This window comes from Anomaloglossus baeobatrachus, unplaced genomic scaffold, assembly GCF_048569485.1.
Source record: "Anomaloglossus baeobatrachus isolate aAnoBae1 unplaced genomic scaffold, aAnoBae1.hap1 Scaffold_2681, whole genome shotgun sequence".
Lineage (NCBI taxonomy): Eukaryota > Metazoa > Chordata > Amphibia > Anura > Aromobatidae > Anomaloglossus > Anomaloglossus baeobatrachus.
The window spans coordinates 152,439-174,071 of record NW_027442198.1 but is presented as its reverse complement, the minus strand read 5'-3'; the positions used below and the strand labels follow the sequence as shown (position 1 = coordinate 174,071).

At 46.4% G+C, this 21,633-nt stretch overlaps 13 non-coding genes and 1 pseudogene across 13 annotated transcripts; all 14 read right to left on the bottom strand.

Annotated features, from left to right (window-relative positions):
• On the bottom strand, positions 1 to 155 carry LOC142264685 (U2 spliceosomal RNA; annotated as a pseudogene; the record flags this gene model as incomplete).
• A 1,387-nt stretch (positions 156 to 1,542) lies between these two features.
• On the bottom strand, positions 1,543 to 1,733 carry LOC142264679 (U2 spliceosomal RNA). Its single transcript, XR_012731140.1, has one exon. It is a non-coding gene; the product is annotated as a U2 spliceosomal RNA (small nuclear RNA).
• A 1,387-nt stretch (positions 1,734 to 3,120) lies between these two features.
• On the bottom strand, positions 3,121 to 3,311 carry LOC142264677 (U2 spliceosomal RNA). Its single transcript, XR_012731139.1, has one exon. It is a non-coding gene; the product is annotated as a U2 spliceosomal RNA (small nuclear RNA).
• Positions 3,312 to 4,698: 1,387 nt separating this feature from the next.
• Positions 4,699 to 4,889, bottom strand: LOC142264676 (U2 spliceosomal RNA). Its single transcript, XR_012731138.1, has one exon. It is a non-coding gene; the product is annotated as a U2 spliceosomal RNA (small nuclear RNA).
• A 1,387-nt stretch (positions 4,890 to 6,276) lies between these two features.
• Positions 6,277 to 6,467, bottom strand: LOC142264675 (U2 spliceosomal RNA). Its single transcript, XR_012731137.1, has one exon. It is a non-coding gene; the product is annotated as a U2 spliceosomal RNA (small nuclear RNA).
• A 1,387-nt stretch (positions 6,468 to 7,854) lies between these two features.
• LOC142264682 (U2 spliceosomal RNA) lies at positions 7,855 to 8,045 on the bottom strand. The gene has a single exon (XR_012731143.1). It is a non-coding gene; the product is annotated as a U2 spliceosomal RNA (small nuclear RNA).
• Positions 8,046 to 9,432: 1,387 nt separating this feature from the next.
• On the bottom strand, positions 9,433 to 9,623 carry LOC142264674 (U2 spliceosomal RNA). Its single transcript, XR_012731136.1, has one exon. It is a non-coding gene; the product is annotated as a U2 spliceosomal RNA (small nuclear RNA).
• Positions 9,624 to 11,010: 1,387 nt separating this feature from the next.
• Positions 11,011 to 11,201, bottom strand: LOC142264673 (U2 spliceosomal RNA). Its single transcript, XR_012731135.1, has one exon. It is a non-coding gene; the product is annotated as a U2 spliceosomal RNA (small nuclear RNA).
• Positions 11,202 to 12,588: 1,387 nt separating this feature from the next.
• Positions 12,589 to 12,779, bottom strand: LOC142264672 (U2 spliceosomal RNA). Its single transcript, XR_012731134.1, has one exon. It is a non-coding gene; the product is annotated as a U2 spliceosomal RNA (small nuclear RNA).
• Positions 12,780 to 14,166: 1,387 nt separating this feature from the next.
• On the bottom strand, positions 14,167 to 14,357 carry LOC142264671 (U2 spliceosomal RNA). The gene has a single exon (XR_012731133.1). It is a non-coding gene; the product is annotated as a U2 spliceosomal RNA (small nuclear RNA).
• A 1,387-nt stretch (positions 14,358 to 15,744) lies between these two features.
• LOC142264670 (U2 spliceosomal RNA) lies at positions 15,745 to 15,935 on the bottom strand. Its single transcript, XR_012731132.1, has one exon. It is a non-coding gene; the product is annotated as a U2 spliceosomal RNA (small nuclear RNA).
• A 1,387-nt stretch (positions 15,936 to 17,322) lies between these two features.
• Positions 17,323 to 17,513, bottom strand: LOC142264668 (U2 spliceosomal RNA). The gene has a single exon (XR_012731130.1). It is a non-coding gene; the product is annotated as a U2 spliceosomal RNA (small nuclear RNA).
• A 1,387-nt stretch (positions 17,514 to 18,900) lies between these two features.
• LOC142264666 (U2 spliceosomal RNA) lies at positions 18,901 to 19,091 on the bottom strand. Its single transcript, XR_012731129.1, has one exon. It is a non-coding gene; the product is annotated as a U2 spliceosomal RNA (small nuclear RNA).
• A 1,387-nt stretch (positions 19,092 to 20,478) lies between these two features.
• On the bottom strand, positions 20,479 to 20,669 carry LOC142264665 (U2 spliceosomal RNA). Its single transcript, XR_012731128.1, has one exon. It is a non-coding gene; the product is annotated as a U2 spliceosomal RNA (small nuclear RNA).
• Between the last annotated feature and the right edge of the window lie 964 nt (positions 20,670 to 21,633).

Sequence of the window (21,633 nt, the reverse complement as noted above, 5' to 3'; positions counted from 1 at the left end):
GGTCAATGCGTGGAGTGGACAGAGCAAGCTCTTTTTCCATCTCCCTGTTCTAAAAATCCATTTAATATATGGTCCCCAGATAGGGGACGTATCAGATATTAAACTGATAAGAACAGATACTACACTTGATCTTAGCCAAAAGGCCGAGAAGCGATAACCAGAATTGGTTTGGGCCTCGAGTGGCACCCTGGCCTATGCCGGACACATCTTAGGGAGAGAGAGCGAGAGGGAGACAAACCCACGCCTACACAAGACATTTTGTCACCCAAGCCAACCCTTGAAAAGGCTGCTTTGCAGAGCAAAAACAAGAAGAATGGTGCGTTTTGCAGCCGCCGCCCACTGCAATGAATCTGAATAACTCCTCCTTTAGGGCGCAAGCAACTCCCCTCCCCCTTGCAGTCTTTCCAATTCACGATACAAAAAGACGGACAGGACAGGTTGCCTGACTTTCCGTCACTGCCACCCTTTGCCATCCTTACCCGTAGAAAGCCCTTTCATCATCCCCAAACCCTAATCTTTTCCCTTTCCTTCCCAGCCCCCAAACCCTGCCCTCTGTACCTTTCTCACCACCCGCTTCCCTTCTCCTGTCATCCCCCTACCACCCGGGAAAAAAAGAGATTGCCCCCTCCTTCCACTAGCCCACCCTCCCACCCAAAGAACAACTTCTTCTGCGCAGCTTGTTTTCTAGGCAGCAGCGCTATTGTGATGTCATCGGGGGGCATTGTGACAAGCCGCCAGTGTTCCGTCTCTTCATGTTGTGCACAGTTCAAACGGAAAATACATCAACAGGCAGACTACAGAAAAGCTTACTATCAAAGGTTAGAGGGGGGCTTTCTCAGAGGGCTTTTTACAGTTTTTCTATTCCCAATTAGCCGTTTAAGTGTACTTATTGAAAGTAGTAATTCTTTCATAGGCCGCCCTTTCTTAGTATTTGACGTTCCTTATATTGCGGTATGAGGCTTCGCAGTAGGTTGCAAACATTCATCACCCATGACTGTCCCCAATTGAGCTCAGAAGCTCAATGTCTATCATGACCTCTCTTTTAGAATGTCCAAGAGCAAGCAAACTATTCCTCCAGGAGAGGGCGCCAACAGACTACTAAAGAGATCATCATTACTCAAAGAAAACCCCAAAAACCAATGCATGATAGGAATAAACAGGTAACTTTCTTTGGAGTGGAAGCGGAGAGATCGCACCAGATGCCAATTCTAGATCTTATCACACCTGTGGTCACTGCAGCAGCAGGTGAATCCACTTTGTCCAAAAGGGATCTATTCCATTCAATTGCAAATGATCTAGATAAGACAGAGAACTGCAGCACGGGGACATAGCCGAGTTGGTCAGGTTGAGTGGTGATGAGTTTGCTATTTGGATGAATAAAGAAAGTCAAAAGTGTGAAAGATAAAAAACAAAAGGAGGAAGTGTGAAAAGTGAATGGGCCAAATTGAGGTGCATATGAAGACGTATGCTTTCTTCCAATTCATTAAATCGGGCTAATATGAATCAGGTGAATTGAGTTCTGCTTTTGGAAACTGGGTTAAGAAGGGGTGCACCGTTCCTGGAGGTACTGCAATACCAGGTCAATGCGTGGAGTGGACAGAGCAAGCTCTTTTTCCATCTCCCTGTTCTAAAAATCCATTTAATATATGGTCCCCAGATAGGGGACGTATCAGATATTAAACTGATAAGAACAGATACTACACTTGATCTTAGCCAAAAGGCCGAGAAGCGATAACCAGAATTGGTTTGGGCCTCGAGTGGCACCCTGGCCTATGCCGGACACATCTTAGGGAGAGAGAGCGAGAGGGAGACAAACCCACGCCTACACAAGACATTTTGTCACCCAAGCCAACCCTTGAAAAGGCTGCTTTGCAGAGCAAAAACAAGAAGAATGGTGCGTTTTGCAGCCGCCGCCCACTGCAATGAATCTGAATAACTCCTCCTTTAGGGCGCAAGCAACTCCCCTCCCCCTTGCAGTCTTTCCAATTCACGATACAAAAAGACGGACAGGACAGGTTGCCTGACTTTCCGTCACTGCCACCCTTTGCCATCCTTACCCGTAGAAAGCCCTTTCATCATCCCCAAACCCTAATCTTTTCCCTTTCCTTCCCAGCCCCCAAACCCTGCCCTCTGTACCTTTCTCACCACCCGCTTCCCTTCTCCTGTCATCCCCCTACCACCCGGGAAAAAAAGAGATTGCCCCCTCCTTCCACTAGCCCACCCTCCCACCCAAAGAACAACTTCTTCTGCGCAGCTTGTTTTCTAGGCAGCAGCGCTATTGTGATGTCATCGGGGGGCATTGTGACAAGCCGCCAGTGTTCCGTCTCTTCATGTTGTGCACAGTTCAAACGGAAAATACATCAACAGGCAGACTACAGAAAAGCTTACTATCAAAGGTTAGAGGGGGGCTTTCTCAGAGGGCTTTTTACAGTTTTTCTATTCCCAATTAGCCGTTTAAGTGTACTTATTGAAAGTAGTAATTCTTTCATAGGCCGCCCTTTCTTAGTATTTGACGTTCCTTATATTGCGGTATGAGGCTTCGCAGTAGGTTGCAAACATTCATCACCCATGACTGTCCCCAATTGAGCTCAGAAGCTCAATGTCTATCATGACCTCTCTTTTAGAATGTCCAAGAGCAAGCAAACTATTCCTCCAGGAGAGGGCGCCAACAGACTACTAAAGAGATCATCATTACTCAAAGAAAACCCCAAAAACCAATGCATGATAGGAATAAACAGGTAACTTTCTTTGGAGTGGAAGCGGAGAGATCGCACCAGATGCCAATTCTAGATCTTATCACACCTGTGGTCACTGCAGCAGCAGGTGAATCCACTTTGTCCAAAAGGGATCTATTCCATTCAATTGCAAATGATCTAGATAAGACAGAGAACTGCAGCACGGGGACATAGCCGAGTTGGTCAGGTTGAGTGGTGATGAGTTTGCTATTTGGATGAATAAAGAAAGTCAAAAGTGTGAAAGATAAAAAACAAAAGGAGGAAGTGTGAAAAGTGAATGGGCCAAATTGAGGTGCATATGAAGACGTATGCTTTCTTCCAATTCATTAAATCGGGCTAATATGAATCAGGTGAATTGAGTTCTGCTTTTGGAAACTGGGTTAAGAAGGGGTGCACCGTTCCTGGAGGTACTGCAATACCAGGTCAATGCGTGGAGTGGACAGAGCAAGCTCTTTTTCCATCTCCCTGTTCTAAAAATCCATTTAATATATGGTCCCCAGATAGGGGACGTATCAGATATTAAACTGATAAGAACAGATACTACACTTGATCTTAGCCAAAAGGCCGAGAAGCGATAACCAGAATTGGTTTGGGCCTCGAGTGGCACCCTGGCCTATGCCGGACACATCTTAGGGAGAGAGAGCGAGAGGGAGACAAACCCACGCCTACACAAGACATTTTGTCACCCAAGCCAACCCTTGAAAAGGCTGCTTTGCAGAGCAAAAACAAGAAGAATGGTGCGTTTTGCAGCCGCCGCCCACTGCAATGAATCTGAATAACTCCTCCTTTAGGGCGCAAGCAACTCCCCTCCCCCTTGCAGTCTTTCCAATTCACGATACAAAAAGACGGACAGGACAGGTTGCCTGACTTTCCGTCACTGCCACCCTTTGCCATCCTTACCCGTAGAAAGCCCTTTCATCATCCCCAAACCCTAATCTTTTCCCTTTCCTTCCCAGCCCCCAAACCCTGCCCTCTGTACCTTTCTCACCACCCGCTTCCCTTCTCCTGTCATCCCCCTACCACCCGGGAAAAAAAGAGATTGCCCCCTCCTTCCACTAGCCCACCCTCCCACCCAAAGAACAACTTCTTCTGCGCAGCTTGTTTTCTAGGCAGCAGCGCTATTGTGATGTCATCGGGGGGCATTGTGACAAGCCGCCAGTGTTCCGTCTCTTCATGTTGTGCACAGTTCAAACGGAAAATACATCAACAGGCAGACTACAGAAAAGCTTACTATCAAAGGTTAGAGGGGGGCTTTCTCAGAGGGCTTTTTACAGTTTTTCTATTCCCAATTAGCCGTTTAAGTGTACTTATTGAAAGTAGTAATTCTTTCATAGGCCGCCCTTTCTTAGTATTTGACGTTCCTTATATTGCGGTATGAGGCTTCGCAGTAGGTTGCAAACATTCATCACCCATGACTGTCCCCAATTGAGCTCAGAAGCTCAATGTCTATCATGACCTCTCTTTTAGAATGTCCAAGAGCAAGCAAACTATTCCTCCAGGAGAGGGCGCCAACAGACTACTAAAGAGATCATCATTACTCAAAGAAAACCCCAAAAACCAATGCATGATAGGAATAAACAGGTAACTTTCTTTGGAGTGGAAGCGGAGAGATCGCACCAGATGCCAATTCTAGATCTTATCACACCTGTGGTCACTGCAGCAGCAGGTGAATCCACTTTGTCCAAAAGGGATCTATTCCATTCAATTGCAAATGATCTAGATAAGACAGAGAACTGCAGCACGGGGACATAGCCGAGTTGGTCAGGTTGAGTGGTGATGAGTTTGCTATTTGGATGAATAAAGAAAGTCAAAAGTGTGAAAGATAAAAAACAAAAGGAGGAAGTGTGAAAAGTGAATGGGCCAAATTGAGGTGCATATGAAGACGTATGCTTTCTTCCAATTCATTAAATCGGGCTAATATGAATCAGGTGAATTGAGTTCTGCTTTTGGAAACTGGGTTAAGAAGGGGTGCACCGTTCCTGGAGGTACTGCAATACCAGGTCAATGCGTGGAGTGGACAGAGCAAGCTCTTTTTCCATCTCCCTGTTCTAAAAATCCATTTAATATATGGTCCCCAGATAGGGGACGTATCAGATATTAAACTGATAAGAACAGATACTACACTTGATCTTAGCCAAAAGGCCGAGAAGCGATAACCAGAATTGGTTTGGGCCTCGAGTGGCACCCTGGCCTATGCCGGACACATCTTAGGGAGAGAGAGCGAGAGGGAGACAAACCCACGCCTACACAAGACATTTTGTCACCCAAGCCAACCCTTGAAAAGGCTGCTTTGCAGAGCAAAAACAAGAAGAATGGTGCGTTTTGCAGCCGCCGCCCACTGCAATGAATCTGAATAACTCCTCCTTTAGGGCGCAAGCAACTCCCCTCCCCCTTGCAGTCTTTCCAATTCACGATACAAAAAGACGGACAGGACAGGTTGCCTGACTTTCCGTCACTGCCACCCTTTGCCATCCTTACCCGTAGAAAGCCCTTTCATCATCCCCAAACCCTAATCTTTTCCCTTTCCTTCCCAGCCCCCAAACCCTGCCCTCTGTACCTTTCTCACCACCCGCTTCCCTTCTCCTGTCATCCCCCTACCACCCGGGAAAAAAAGAGATTGCCCCCTCCTTCCACTAGCCCACCCTCCCACCCAAAGAACAACTTCTTCTGCGCAGCTTGTTTTCTAGGCAGCAGCGCTATTGTGATGTCATCGGGGGGCATTGTGACAAGCCGCCAGTGTTCCGTCTCTTCATGTTGTGCACAGTTCAAACGGAAAATACATCAACAGGCAGACTACAGAAAAGCTTACTATCAAAGGTTAGAGGGGGGCTTTCTCAGAGGGCTTTTTACAGTTTTTCTATTCCCAATTAGCCGTTTAAGTGTACTTATTGAAAGTAGTAATTCTTTCATAGGCCGCCCTTTCTTAGTATTTGACGTTCCTTATATTGCGGTATGAGGCTTCGCAGTAGGTTGCAAACATTCATCACCCATGACTGTCCCCAATTGAGCTCAGAAGCTCAATGTCTATCATGACCTCTCTTTTAGAATGTCCAAGAGCAAGCAAACTATTCCTCCAGGAGAGGGCGCCAACAGACTACTAAAGAGATCATCATTACTCAAAGAAAACCCCAAAAACCAATGCATGATAGGAATAAACAGGTAACTTTCTTTGGAGTGGAAGCGGAGAGATCGCACCAGATGCCAATTCTAGATCTTATCACACCTGTGGTCACTGCAGCAGCAGGTGAATCCACTTTGTCCAAAAGGGATCTATTCCATTCAATTGCAAATGATCTAGATAAGACAGAGAACTGCAGCACGGGGACATAGCCGAGTTGGTCAGGTTGAGTGGTGATGAGTTTGCTATTTGGATGAATAAAGAAAGTCAAAAGTGTGAAAGATAAAAAACAAAAGGAGGAAGTGTGAAAAGTGAATGGGCCAAATTGAGGTGCATATGAAGACGTATGCTTTCTTCCAATTCATTAAATCGGGCTAATATGAATCAGGTGAATTGAGTTCTGCTTTTGGAAACTGGGTTAAGAAGGGGTGCACCGTTCCTGGAGGTACTGCAATACCAGGTCAATGCGTGGAGTGGACAGAGCAAGCTCTTTTTCCATCTCCCTGTTCTAAAAATCCATTTAATATATGGTCCCCAGATAGGGGACGTATCAGATATTAAACTGATAAGAACAGATACTACACTTGATCTTAGCCAAAAGGCCGAGAAGCGATAACCAGAATTGGTTTGGGCCTCGAGTGGCACCCTGGCCTATGCCGGACACATCTTAGGGAGAGAGAGCGAGAGGGAGACAAACCCACGCCTACACAAGACATTTTGTCACCCAAGCCAACCCTTGAAAAGGCTGCTTTGCAGAGCAAAAACAAGAAGAATGGTGCGTTTTGCAGCCGCCGCCCACTGCAATGAATCTGAATAACTCCTCCTTTAGGGCGCAAGCAACTCCCCTCCCCCTTGCAGTCTTTCCAATTCACGATACAAAAAGACGGACAGGACAGGTTGCCTGACTTTCCGTCACTGCCACCCTTTGCCATCCTTACCCGTAGAAAGCCCTTTCATCATCCCCAAACCCTAATCTTTTCCCTTTCCTTCCCAGCCCCCAAACCCTGCCCTCTGTACCTTTCTCACCACCCGCTTCCCTTCTCCTGTCATCCCCCTACCACCCGGGAAAAAAAGAGATTGCCCCCTCCTTCCACTAGCCCACCCTCCCACCCAAAGAACAACTTCTTCTGCGCAGCTTGTTTTCTAGGCAGCAGCGCTATTGTGATGTCATCGGGGGGCATTGTGACAAGCCGCCAGTGTTCCGTCTCTTCATGTTGTGCACAGTTCAAACGGAAAATACATCAACAGGCAGACTACAGAAAAGCTTACTATCAAAGGTTAGAGGGGGGCTTTCTCAGAGGGCTTTTTACAGTTTTTCTATTCCCAATTAGCCGTTTAAGTGTACTTATTGAAAGTAGTAATTCTTTCATAGGCCGCCCTTTCTTAGTATTTGACGTTCCTTATATTGCGGTATGAGGCTTCGCAGTAGGTTGCAAACATTCATCACCCATGACTGTCCCCAATTGAGCTCAGAAGCTCAATGTCTATCATGACCTCTCTTTTAGAATGTCCAAGAGCAAGCAAACTATTCCTCCAGGAGAGGGCGCCAACAGACTACTAAAGAGATCATCATTACTCAAAGAAAACCCCAAAAACCAATGCATGATAGGAATAAACAGGTAACTTTCTTTGGAGTGGAAGCGGAGAGATCGCACCAGATGCCAATTCTAGATCTTATCACACCTGTGGTCACTGCAGCAGCAGGTGAATCCACTTTGTCCAAAAGGGATCTATTCCATTCAATTGCAAATGATCTAGATAAGACAGAGAACTGCAGCACGGGGACATAGCCGAGTTGGTCAGGTTGAGTGGTGATGAGTTTGCTATTTGGATGAATAAAGAAAGTCAAAAGTGTGAAAGATAAAAAACAAAAGGAGGAAGTGTGAAAAGTGAATGGGCCAAATTGAGGTGCATATGAAGACGTATGCTTTCTTCCAATTCATTAAATCGGGCTAATATGAATCAGGTGAATTGAGTTCTGCTTTTGGAAACTGGGTTAAGAAGGGGTGCACCGTTCCTGGAGGTACTGCAATACCAGGTCAATGCGTGGAGTGGACAGAGCAAGCTCTTTTTCCATCTCCCTGTTCTAAAAATCCATTTAATATATGGTCCCCAGATAGGGGACGTATCAGATATTAAACTGATAAGAACAGATACTACACTTGATCTTAGCCAGAAGGCCGAGAAGCGATAACCAGAATTGGTTTGGGCCTCGAGTGGCACCCTGGCCTATGCCGGACACATCTTAGGGAGAGAGAGCGAGAGGGAGACAAACCCACGCCTACACAAGACATTTTGTCACCCAAGCCAACCCTTGAAAAGGCTGCTTTGCAGAGCAAAAACAAGAAGAATGGTGCGTTTTGCAGCCGCCGCCCACTGCAATGAATCTGAATAACTCCTCCTTTAGGGCGCAAGCAACTCCCCTCCCCCTTGCAGTCTTTCCAATTCACGATACAAAAAGACGGACAGGACAGGTTGCCTGACTTTCCGTCACTGCCACCCTTTGCCATCCTTACCCGTAGAAAGCCCTTTCATCATCCCCAAACCCTAATCTTTTCCCTTTCCTTCCCAGCCCCCAAACCCTGCCCTCTGTACCTTTCTCACCACCCGCTTCCCTTCTCCTGTCATCCCCCTACCACCCGGGAAAAAAAGAGATTGCCCCCTCCTTCCACTAGCCCACCCTCCCACCCAAAGAACAACTTCTTCTGCGCAGCTTGTTTTCTAGGCAGCAGCGCTATTGTGATGTCATCGGGGGGCATTGTGACAAGCCGCCAGTGTTCCGTCTCTTCATGTTGTGCACAGTTCAAACGGAAAATACATCAACAGGCAGACTACAGAAAAGCTTACTATCAAAGGTTAGAGGGGGGCTTTCTCAGAGGGCTTTTTACAGTTTTTCTATTCCCAATTAGCCGTTTAAGTGTACTTATTGAAAGTAGTAATTCTTTCATAGGCCGCCCTTTCTTAGTATTTGACGTTCCTTATATTGCGGTATGAGGCTTCGCAGTAGGTTGCAAACATTCATCACCCATGACTGTCCCCAATTGAGCTCAGAAGCTCAATGTCTATCATGACCTCTCTTTTAGAATGTCCAAGAGCAAGCAAACTATTCCTCCAGGAGAGGGCGCCAACAGACTACTAAAGAGATCATCATTACTCAAAGAAAACCCCAAAAACCAATGCATGATAGGAATAAACAGGTAACTTTCTTTGGAGTGGAAGCGGAGAGATCGCACCAGATGCCAATTCTAGATCTTATCACACCTGTGGTCACTGCAGCAGCAGGTGAATCCACTTTGTCCAAAAGGGATCTATTCCATTCAATTGCAAATGATCTAGATAAGACAGAGAACTGCAGCACGGGGACATAGCCGAGTTGGTCAGGTTGAGTGGTGATGAGTTTGCTATTTGGATGAATAAAGAAAGTCAAAAGTGTGAAAGATAAAAAACAAAAGGAGGAAGTGTGAAAAGTGAATGGGCCAAATTGAGGTGCATATGAAGACGTATGCTTTCTTCCAATTCATTAAATCGGGCTAATATGAATCAGGTGAATTGAGTTCTGCTTTTGGAAACTGGGTTAAGAAGGGGTGCACCGTTCCTGGAGGTACTGCAATACCAGGTCAATGCGTGGAGTGGACAGAGCAAGCTCTTTTTCCATCTCCCTGTTCTAAAAATCCATTTAATATATGGTCCCCAGATAGGGGACGTATCAGATATTAAACTGATAAGAACAGATACTACACTTGATCTTAGCCAAAAGGCCGAGAAGCGATAACCAGAATTGGTTTGGGCCTCGAGTGGCACCCTGGCCTATGCCGGACACATCTTAGGGAGAGAGAGCGAGAGGGAGACAAACCCACGCCTACACAAGACATTTTGTCACCCAAGCCAACCCTTGAAAAGGCTGCTTTGCAGAGCAAAAACAAGAAGAATGGTGCGTTTTGCAGCCGCCGCCCACTGCAATGAATCTGAATAACTCCTCCTTTAGGGCGCAAGCAACTCCCCTCCCCCTTGCAGTCTTTCCAATTCACGATACAAAAAGACGGACAGGACAGGTTGCCTGACTTTCCGTCACTGCCACCCTTTGCCATCCTTACCCGTAGAAAGCCCTTTCATCATCCCCAAACCCTAATCTTTTCCCTTTCCTTCCCAGCCCCCAAACCCTGCCCTCTGTACCTTTCTCACCACCCGCTTCCCTTCTCCTGTCATCCCCCTACCACCCGGGAAAAAAAGAGATTGCCCCCTCCTTCCACTAGCCCACCCTCCCACCCAAAGAACAACTTCTTCTGCGCAGCTTGTTTTCTAGGCAGCAGCGCTATTGTGATGTCATCGGGGGGCATTGTGACAAGCCGCCAGTGTTCCGTCTCTTCATGTTGTGCACAGTTCAAACGGAAAATACATCAACAGGCAGACTACAGAAAAGCTTACTATCAAAGGTTAGAGGGGGGCTTTCTCAGAGGGCTTTTTACAGTTTTTCTATTCCCAATTAGCCGTTTAAGTGTACTTATTGAAAGTAGTAATTCTTTCATAGGCCGCCCTTTCTTAGTATTTGACGTTCCTTATATTGCGGTATGAGGCTTCGCAGTAGGTTGCAAACATTCATCACCCATGACTGTCCCCAATTGAGCTCAGAAGCTCAATGTCTATCATGACCTCTCTTTTAGAATGTCCAAGAGCAAGCAAACTATTCCTCCAGGAGAGGGCGCCAACAGACTACTAAAGAGATCATCATTACTCAAAGAAAACCCCAAAAACCAATGCATGATAGGAATAAACAGGTAACTTTCTTTGGAGTGGAAGCGGAGAGATCGCACCAGATGCCAATTCTAGATCTTATCACACCTGTGGTCACTGCAGCAGCAGGTGAATCCACTTTGTCCAAAAGGGATCTATTCCATTCAATTGCAAATGATCTAGATAAGACAGAGAACTGCAGCACGGGGACATAGCCGAGTTGGTCAGGTTGAGTGGTGATGAGTTTGCTATTTGGATGAATAAAGAAAGTCAAAAGTGTGAAAGATAAAAAACAAAAGGAGGAAGTGTGAAAAGTGAATGGGCCAAATTGAGGTGCATATGAAGACGTATGCTTTCTTCCAATTCATTAAATCGGGCTAATATGAATCAGGTGAATTGAGTTCTGCTTTTGGAAACTGGGTTAAGAAGGGGTGCACCGTTCCTGGAGGTACTGCAATACCAGGTCAATGCGTGGAGTGGACAGAGCAAGCTCTTTTTCCATCTCCCTGTTCTAAAAATCCATTTAATATATGGTCCCCAGATAGGGGACGTATCAGATATTAAACTGATAAGAACAGATACTACACTTGATCTTAGCCAAAAGGCCGAGAAGCGATAACCAGAATTGGTTTGGGCCTCGAGTGGCACCCTGGCCTATGCCGGACACATCTTAGGGAGAGAGAGCGAGAGGGAGACAAACCCACGCCTACACAAGACATTTTGTCACCCAAGCCAACCCTTGAAAAGGCTGCTTTGCAGAGCAAAAACAAGAAGAATGGTGCGTTTTGCAGCCGCCGCCCACTGCAATGAATCTGAATAACTCCTCCTTTAGGGCGCAAGCAACTCCCCTCCCCCTTGCAGTCTTTCCAATTCACGATACAAAAAGACGGACAGGACAGGTTGCCTGACTTTCCGTCACTGCCACCCTTTGCCATCCTTACCCGTAGAAAGCCCTTTCATCATCCCCAAACCCTAATCTTTTCCCTTTCCTTCCCAGCCCCCAAACCCTGCCCTCTGTACCTTTCTCACCACCCGCTTCCCTTCTCCTGTCATCCCCCTACCACCCGGGAAAAAAAGAGATTGCCCCCTCCTTCCACTAGCCCACCCTCCCACCCAAAGAACAACTTCTTCTGCGCAGCTTGTTTTCTAGGCAGCAGCGCTATTGTGATGTCATCGGGGGGCATTGTGACAAGCCGCCAGTGTTCCGTCTCTTCATGTTGTGCACAGTTCAAACGGAAAATACATCAACAGGCAGACTACAGAAAAGCTTACTATCAAAGGTTAGAGGGGGGCTTTCTCAGAGGGCTTTTTACAGTTTTTCTATTCCCAATTAACCGTTTAAGTGTACTTATTGAAAGTAGTAATTCTTTCATAGGCCGCCCTTTCTTAGTATTTGACGTTCCTTATATTGCGGTATGAGGCTTCGCAGTAGGTTGCAAACATTCATCACCCATGACTGTCCCCAATTGAGCTCAGAAGCTCAATGTCTATCATGACCTCTCTTTTAGAATGTCCAAGAGCAAGCAAACTATTCCTCCAGGAGAGGGCGCCAACAGACTACTAAAGAGATCATCATTACTCAAAGAAAACCCCAAAAACCAATGCATGATAGGAATAAACAGGTAACTTTCTTTGGAGTGGAAGCGGAGAGATCGCACCAGATGCCAATTCTAGATCTTATCACACCTGTGGTCACTGCAGCAGCAGGTGAATCCACTTTGTCCAAAAGGGATCTATTCCATTCAATTGCAAATGATCTAGATAAGACAGAGAACTGCAGCACGGGGACATAGCCGAGTTGGTCAGGTTGAGTGGTGATGAGTTTGCTATTTGGATGAATAAAGAAAGTCAAAAGTGTGAAAGATAAAAAACAAAAGGAGGAAGTGTGAAAAGTGAATGGGCCAAATTGAGGTGCATATGAAGACGTATGCTTTCTTCCAATTCATTAAATCGGGCTAATATGAATCAGGTGAATTGAGTTCTGCTTTTGGAAACTGGGTTAAGAAGGGGTGCACCGTTCCTGGAGGTACTGCAATACCAGGTCAATGCGTGGAGTGGACAGAGCAAGCTCTTTTTCCATCTCCCTGTTCTAAAAATCCATTTAATATATGGTCCCCAGATAGGGGACGTATCAGATATTAAACTGATAAGAACAGATACTACACTTGATCTTAGCCAAAAGGCCGAGAAGCGATAACCAGAATTGGTTTGGGCCTCGAGTGGCACCCTGGCCTATGCCGGACACATCTTAGGGAGAGAGAGCGAGAGGGAGACAAACCCACGCCTACACAAGACATTTTGTCACCCAAGCCAACCCTTGAAAAGGCTGCTTTGCAGAGCAAAAACAAGAAGAATGGTGCGTTTTGCAGCCGCCGCCCACTGCAATGAATCTGAATAACTCCTCCTTTAGGGCGCAAGCAACTCCCCTCCCCCTTGCAGTCTTTCCAATTCACGATACAAAAAGACGGACAGGACAGGTTGCCTGACTTTCCGTCACTGCCACCCTTTGCCATCCTTACCCGTAGAAAGCCCTTTCATCATCCCCAAACCCTAATCTTTTCCCTTTCCTTCCCAGCCCCCAAACCCTGCCCTCTGTACCTTTCTCACCACCCGCTTCCCTTCTCCTGTCATCCCCCTACCACCCGGGAAAAAAAGAGATTGCCCCCTCCTTCCACTAGCCCACCCTCCCACCCAAAGAACAACTTCTTCTGCGCAGCTTGTTTTCTAGGCAGCAGCGCTATTGTGATGTCATCGGGGGGCATTGTGACAAGCCGCCAGTGTTCCGTCTCTTCATGTTGTGCACAGTTCAAACGGAAAATACATCAACAGGCAGACTACAGAAAAGCTTACTATCAAAGGTTAGAGGGGGGCTTTCTCAGAGGGCTTTTTACAGTTTTTCTATTCCCAATTAGCCGTTTAAGTGTACTTATTGAAAGTAGTAATTCTTTCATAGGCCGCCCTTTCTTAGTATTTGACGTTCCTTATATTGCGGTATGAGGCTTCGCAGTAGGTTGCAAACATTCATCACCCATGACTGTCCCCAATTGAGCTCAGAAGCTCAATGTCTATCATGACCTCTCTTTTAGAATGTCCAAGAGCAAGCAAACTATTCCTCCAGGAGAGGGCGCCAACAGACTACTAAAGAGATCATCATTACTCAAAGAAAACCCCAAAAACCAATGCATGATAGGAATAAACAGGTAACTTTCTTTGGAGTGGAAGCGGAGAGATCGCACCAGATGCCAATTCTAGATCTTATCACACCTGTGGTCACTGCAGCAGCAGGTGAATCCACTTTGTCCAAAAGGGATCTATTCCATTCAATTGCAAATGATCTAGATAAGACAGAGAACTGCAGCACGGGGACATAGCCGAGTTGGTCAGGTTGAGTGGTGATGAGTTTGCTATTTGGATGAATAAAGAAAGTCAAAAGTGTGAAAGATAAAAAACAAAAGGAGGAAGTGTGAAAAGTGAATGGGCCAAATTGAGGTGCATATGAAGACGTATGCTTTCTTCCAATTCATTAAATCGGGCTAATATGAATCAGGTGAATTGAGTTCTGCTTTTGGAAACTGGGTTAAGAAGGGGTGCACCGTTCCTGGAGGTACTGCAATACCAGGTCAATGCGTGGAGTGGACAGAGCAAGCTCTTTTTCCATCTCCCTGTTCTAAAAATCCATTTAATATATGGTCCCCAGATAGGGGACGTATCAGATATTAAACTGATAAGAACAGATACTACACTTGATCTTAGCCAAAAGGCCGAGAAGCGATAACCAGAATTGGTTTGGGCCTCGAGTGGCACCCTGGCCTATGCCGGACACATCTTAGGGAGAGAGAGCGAGAGGGAGACAAACCCACGCCTACACAAGACATTTTGTCACCCAAGCCAACCCTTGAAAAGGCTGCTTTGCAGAGCAAAAACAAGAAGAATGGTGCGTTTTGCAGCCGCCGCCCACTGCAATGAATCTGAATAACTCCTCCTTTAGGGCGCAAGCAACTCCCCTCCCCCTTGCAGTCTTTCCAATTCACGATACAAAAAGACGGACAGGACAGGTTGCCTGACTTTCCGTCACTGCCACCCTTTGCCATCCTTACCCGTAGAAAGCCCTTTCATCATCCCCAAACCCTAATCTTTTCCCTTTCCTTCCCAGCCCCCAAACCCTGCCCTCTGTACCTTTCTCACCACCCGCTTCCCTTCTCCTGTCATCCCCCTACCACCCGGGAAAAAAAGAGATTGCCCCCTCCTTCCACTAGCCCACCCTCCCACCCAAAGAACAACTTCTTCTGCGCAGCTTGTTTTCTAGGCAGCAGCGCTATTGTGATGTCATCGGGGGGCATTGTGACAAGCCGCCAGTGTTCCGTCTCTTCATGTTGTGCACAGTTCAAACGGAAAATACATCAACAGGCAGACTACAGAAAAGCTTACTATCAAAGGTTAGAGGGGGGCTTTCTCAGAGGGCTTTTTACAGTTTTTCTATTCCCAATTAGCCGTTTAAGTGTACTTATTGAAAGTAGTAATTCTTTCATAGGCCGCCCTTTCTTAGTATTTGACGTTCCTTATATTGCGGTATGAGGCTTCGCAGTAGGTTGCAAACATTCATCACCCATGACTGTCCCCAATTGAGCTCAGAAGCTCAATGTCTATCATGACCTCTCTTTTAGAATGTCCAAGAGCAAGCAAACTATTCCTCCAGGAGAGGGCGCCAACAGACTACTAAAGAGATCATCATTACTCAAAGAAAACCCCAAAAACCAATGCATGATAGGAATAAACAGGTAACTTTCTTTGGAGTGGAAGCGGAGAGATCGCACCAGATGCCAATTCTAGATCTTATCACACCTGTGGTCACTGCAGCAGCAGGTGAATCCACTTTGTCCAAAAGGGATCTATTCCATTCAATTGCAAATGATCTAGATAAGACAGAGAACTGCAGCACGGGGACATAGCCGAGTTGGTCAGGTTGAGTGGTGATGAGTTTGCTATTTGGATGAATAAAGAAAGTCAAAAGTGTGAAAGATAAAAAACAAAAGGAGGAAGTGTGAAAAGTGAATGGGCCAAATTGAGGTGCATATGAAGACGTATGCTTTCTTCCAATTCATTAAATCGGGCTAATATGAATCAGGTGAATTGAGTTCTGCTTTTGGAAACTGGGTTAAGAAGGGGTGCACCGTTCCTGGAGGTACTGCAATACCAGGTCAATGCGTGGAGTGGACAGAGCAAGCTCTTTTTCCATCTCCCTGTTCTAAAAATCCATTTAATATATGGTCCCCAGATAGGGGACGTATCAGATATTAAACTGATAAGAACAGATACTACACTTGATCTTAGCCAAAAGGCCGAGAAGCGATAACCAGAATTGGTTTGGGCCTCGAGTGGCACCCTGGCCTATGCCGGACACATCTTAGGGAGAGAGAGCGAGAGGGAGACAAACCCACGCCTACACAAGACATTTTGTCACCCAAGCCAACCCTTGAAAAGGCTGCTTTGCAGAGCAAAAACAAGAAGAATGGTGCGTTTTGCAGCCGCCGCCCACTGCAATGAATCTGAATAACTCCTCCTTTAGGGCGCAAGCAACTCCCCTCCCCCTTGCAGTCTTTCCAATTCACGATACAAAAAGACGGACAGGACAGGTTGCCTGACTTTCCGTCACTGCCACCCTTTGCCATCCTTACCCGTAGAAAGCCCTTTCATCATCCCCAAACCCTAATCTTTTCCCTTTCCTTCCCAGCCCCCAAACCCTGCCCTCTGTACCTTTCTCACCACCCGCTTCCCTTCTCCTGTCATCCCCCTACCACCCGGGAAAAAAAGAGATTGCCCCCTCCTTCCACTAGCCCACCCTCCCACCCAAAGAACAACTTCTTCTGCGCAGCTTGTTTTCTAGGCAGCAGCGCTATTGTGATGTCATCGGGGGGCATTGTGACAAGCCGCCAGTGTTCCGTCTCTTCATGTTGTGCACAGTTCAAACGGAAAATACATCAACAGGCAGACTACAGAAAAGCTTACTATCAAAGGTTAGAGGGGGGCTTTCTCAGAGGGCTTTTTACAGTTTTTCTATTCCCAATTAGCCGTTTAAGTGTACTTATTGAAAGTAGTAATTCTTTCATAGGCCGCCCTTTCTTAGTATTTGACGTTCCTTATATTGCGGTATGAGGCTTCGCAGTAGGTTGCAAACATTCATCACCCATGACTGTCCCCAATTGAGCTCAGAAGCTCAATGTCTATCATGACCTCTCTTTTAGAATGTCCAAGAGCAAGCAAACTATTCCTCCAGGAGAGGGCGCCAACAGACTACTAAAGAGATCATCATTACTCAAAGAAAACCCCAAAAACCAATGCATGATAGGAATAAACAGGTAACTTTCTTTGGAGTGGAAGCGGAGAGATCGCACCAGATGCCAATTCTAGATCTTATCACACCTGTGGTCACTGCAGCAGCAGGTGAATCCACTTTGTCCAAAAGGGATCTATTCCATTCAATTGCAAATGATCTAGATAAGACAGAGAACTGCAGCACGGGGACATAGCCGAGTTGGTCAGGTTGAGTGGTGATGAGTTTGCTATTTGGATGAATAAAGAAAGTCAAAAGTGTGAAAGATAAAAAACAAAAGGAGGAAGTGTGAAAAGTGAATGGGCCAAATTGAGGTGCATATGAAGACGTATGCTTTCTTCCAATTCATTAAATCGGGCTAATATGAATCAGGTGAATTGAGTTCTGCTTTTGGAAACTGGGTTAAGAAGGGGTGCACCGTTCCTGGAGGTACTGCAATACCAGGTCAATGCGTGGAGTGGACAGAGCAAGCTCTTTTTCCATCTCCCTGTTCTAAAAATCCATTTAATATATGGTCCCCAGATAGGGGACGTATCAGATATTAAACTGATAAGAACAGATACTACACTTGATCTTAGCCAAAAGGCCGAGAAGCGATAACCAGAATTGGTTTGGGCCTCGAGTGGCACCCTGGCCTATGCCGGACACATCTTAGGGAGAGAGAGCGAGAGGGAGACAAACCCACGCCTACACAAGACATTTTGTCACCCAAGCCAACCCTTGAAAAGGCTGCTTTGCAGAGCAAAAACAAGAAGAATGGTGCGTTTTGCAGCCGCCGCCCACTGCAATGAATCTGAATAACTCCTCCTTTAGGGCGCAAGCAACTCCCCTCCCCCTTGCAGTCTTTCCAATTCACGATACAAAAAGACGGACAGGACAGGTTGCCTGACTTTCCGTCACTGCCACCCTTTGCCATCCTTACCCGTAGAAAGCCCTTTCATCATCCCCAAACCCTAATCTTTTCCCTTTCCTTCCCAGCCCCCAAACCCTGCCCTCTGTACCTTTCTCACCACCCGCTTCCCTTCTCCTGTCATCCCCCTACCACCCGGGAAAAAAAGAGATTGCCCCCTCCTTCCACTAGCCCACCCTCCCACCCAAAGAACAACTTCTTCTGCGCAGCTTGTTTTCTAGGCAGCAGCGCTATTGTGATGTCATCGGGGGGCATTGTGACAAGCCGCCAGTGTTCCGTCTCTTCATGTTGTGCACAGTTCAAACGGAAAATACATCAACAGGCAGACTACAGAAAAGCTTACTATCAAAGGTTAGAGGGGGGCTTTCTCAGAGGGCTTTTTACAGTTTTTCTATTCCCAATTAGCCGTTTAAGTGTACTTATTGAAAGTAGTAATTCTTTCATAGGCCGCCCTTTCTTAGTATTTGACGTTCCTTATATTGCGGTATGAGGCTTCGCAGTAGGTTGCAAACATTCATCACCCATGACTGTCCCCAATTGAGCTCAGAAGCTCAATGTCTATCATGACCTCTCTTTTAGAATGTCCAAGAGCAAGCAAACTATTCCTCCAGGAGAGGGCGCCAACAGACTACTAAAGAGATCATCATTACTCAAAGAAAACCCCAAAAACCAATGCATGATAGGAATAAACAGGTAACTTTCTTTGGAGTGGAAGCGGAGAGATCGCACCAGATGCCAATTCTAGATCTTATCACACCTGTGGTCACTGCAGCAGCAGGTGAATCCACTTTGTCCAAAAGGGATCTATTCCATTCAATTGCAAATGATCTAGATAAGACAGAGAACTGCAGCACGGGGACATAGCCGAGTTGGTCAGGTTGAGTGGTGATGAGTTTGCTATTTGGATGAATAAAGAAAGTCAAAAGTGTGAAAGATAAAAAACAAAAGGAGGAAGTGTGAAAAGTGAATGGGCCAAATTGAGGTGCATATGAAGACGTATGCTTTCTTCCAATTCATTAAATCGGGCTAATATGAATCAGGTGAATTGAGTTCTGCTTTTGGAAACTGGGTTAAGAAGGGGTGCACCGTTCCTGGAGGTACTGCAATACCAGGTCAATGCGTGGAGTGGACAGAGCAAGCTCTTTTTCCATCTCCCTGTTCTAAAAATCCATTTAATATATGGTCCCCAGATAGGGGACGTATCAGATATTAAACTGATAAGAACAGATACTACACTTGATCTTAGCCAAAAGGCCGAGAAGCGATAACCAGAATTGGTTTGGGCCTCGAGTGGCACCCTGGCCTATGCCGGACACATCTTAGGGAGAGAGAGCGAGAGGGAGACAAACCCACGCCTACACAAGACATTTTGTCACCCAAGCCAACCCTTGAAAAGGCTGCTTTGCAGAGCAAAAACAAGAAGAATGGTGCGTTTTGCAGCCGCCGCCCACTGCAATGAATCTGAATAACTCCTCCTTTAGGGCGCAAGCAACTCCCCTCCCCCTTGCAGTCTTTCCAATTCACGATACAAAAAGACGGACAGGACAGGTTGCCTGACTTTCCGTCACTGCCACCCTTTGCCATCCTTACCCGTAGAAAGCCCTTTCATCATCCCCAAACCCTAATCTTTTCCCTTTCCTTCCCAGCCCCCAAACCCTGCCCTCTGTACCTTTCTCACCACCCGCTTCCCTTCTCCTGTCATCCCCCTACCACCCGGGAAAAAAAGAGATTGCCCCCTCCTTCCACTAGCCCACCCTCCCACCCAAAGAACAACTTCTTCTGCGCAGCTTGTTTTCTAGGCAGCAGCGCTATTGTGATGTCATCGGGGGGCATTGTGACAAGCCGCCAGTGTTCCGTCTCTTCATGTTGTGCACAGTTCAAACGGAAAATACATCAACAGGCAGACTACAGAAAAGCTTACTATCAAAGGTTAGAGGGGGGCTTTCTCAGAGGGCTTTTTACAGTTTTTCTATTCCCAATTAGCCGTTTAAGTGTACTTATTGAAAGTAGTAATTCCTTCATAGGCCGCCCTTTCTTAGTATTTGACGTTCCTTATATTGCGGTATGAGGCTTCGCAGTAGGTTGCAAACATTCATCACCCATGACTGTCCCCAATTGAGCTCAGAAGCTCAATGTCTATCATGACCTCTCTTTTAGAATGTCCAAGAGCAAGCAAACTATTCCTCCAGGAGAGGGCGCCAACAGACTACTAAAGAGATCATCATTACTCAAAGAAAACCCCAAAAACCAATGCATGATAGGAATAAACAGGTAACTTTCTTTGGAGTGGAAGCGGAGAGATCGCACCAGATGCCAATTCTAGATCTTATCACACCTGTGGTCACTGCAGCAGCAGGTGAATCCACTTTGTCCAAAAGGGATCTATTCCATTCAATTGCAAATGATCTAGATAAGACAGAGAACTGCAGCACGGGGACATAGCCGAGTTGGTCAGGTTGAGTGGTGATGAGTTTGCTATTTGGATGAATAAAGAAAGTCAAAAGTGTGAAAGATAAAAAACAAAAGGAGGAAGTGTGAAAAGTGAATGGGCCAAATTGAGGTGCATATGAAGACGTATGCTTTCTTCCAATTCATTAAATCGGGCTAATATGAATCAGGTGAATTGAGTTCTGCTTTTGGAAACTGGGTTAAGAAGGGGTGCACCGTTCCTGGAGGTACTGCAATACCAGGTCAATGCGTGGAGTGGACAGAGCAAGCTCTTTTTCCATCTCCCTGTTCTAAAAATCCATTTAATATATGGTCCCCAGATAGGGGACGTATCAGATATTAAACTGATAAGAACAGATACTACACTTGATCTTAGCCAAAAGGCCGAGAAGCGATAACCAGAATTGGTTTGGGCCTCGAGTGGCACCCTGGCCTATGCCGGACACATCTTAGGGAGAGAGAGCGAGAGGGAGACAAACCCACGCCTACACAAGACATTTTGTCACCCAAGCCAACCCTTGAAAAGGCTGCTTTGCAGAGCAAAAACAAGAAGAATGGTGCGTTTTGCAGCCGCCGCCCACTGCAATGAATCTGAATAACTCCTCCTTTAGGGCGCAAGCAACTCCCCTCCCCCTTGCAGTCTTTCCAATTCACGATACAAAAAGACGGACAGGACAGGTTGCCTGACTTTCCGTCACTGCCACCCTTTGCCATCCTTACCCGTAGAAAGCCCTTTCATCATCCCCAAACCCTAATCTTTTCCCTTTCCTTCCCAGCCCCCAAACCCTGCCCTCTGTACCTTTCTCACCACCCGCTTCCCTTCTCCTGTCATCCCCCTACCACCCGGGAAAAAAAGAGATTGCCCCCTCCTTCCACTAGCCCACCCTCCCACCCAAAGAACAACTTCTTCTGCGCAGCTTGTTTTCTAGGCAGCAGCGCTATTGTGATGTCATCGGGGGGCATTGTGACAAGCCGCCAGTGTTCCGTCTCTTCATGTTGTGCACAGTTCAAACGGAAAATACATCAACAGGCAGACTACAGAAAAGCTTACTATCAAAGGTTAGAGGGGGGCTTTCTCAGAGGGCTTTTTACAGTTTTTCTATTCCCAATTAGCCGTTTAAGTGTACTTATTGAAAGTAGTAATTCTTTCATAGGCCGCCCTTTCTTAGTATTTGACGTTCCTTATATTGCGGTATGAGGCTTCGCAGTAGGTTGCAAACATTCATCACCCATGACTGTCCCCAATTGAGCTCAGAAGCTCAATGTCTATCATGACCTCTCTTTTAGAATGTCCAAGAGCAAGCAAACTATTCCTCCAGGAGAGGGCGCCAACAGACTACTAAAGAGATCATCATTACTC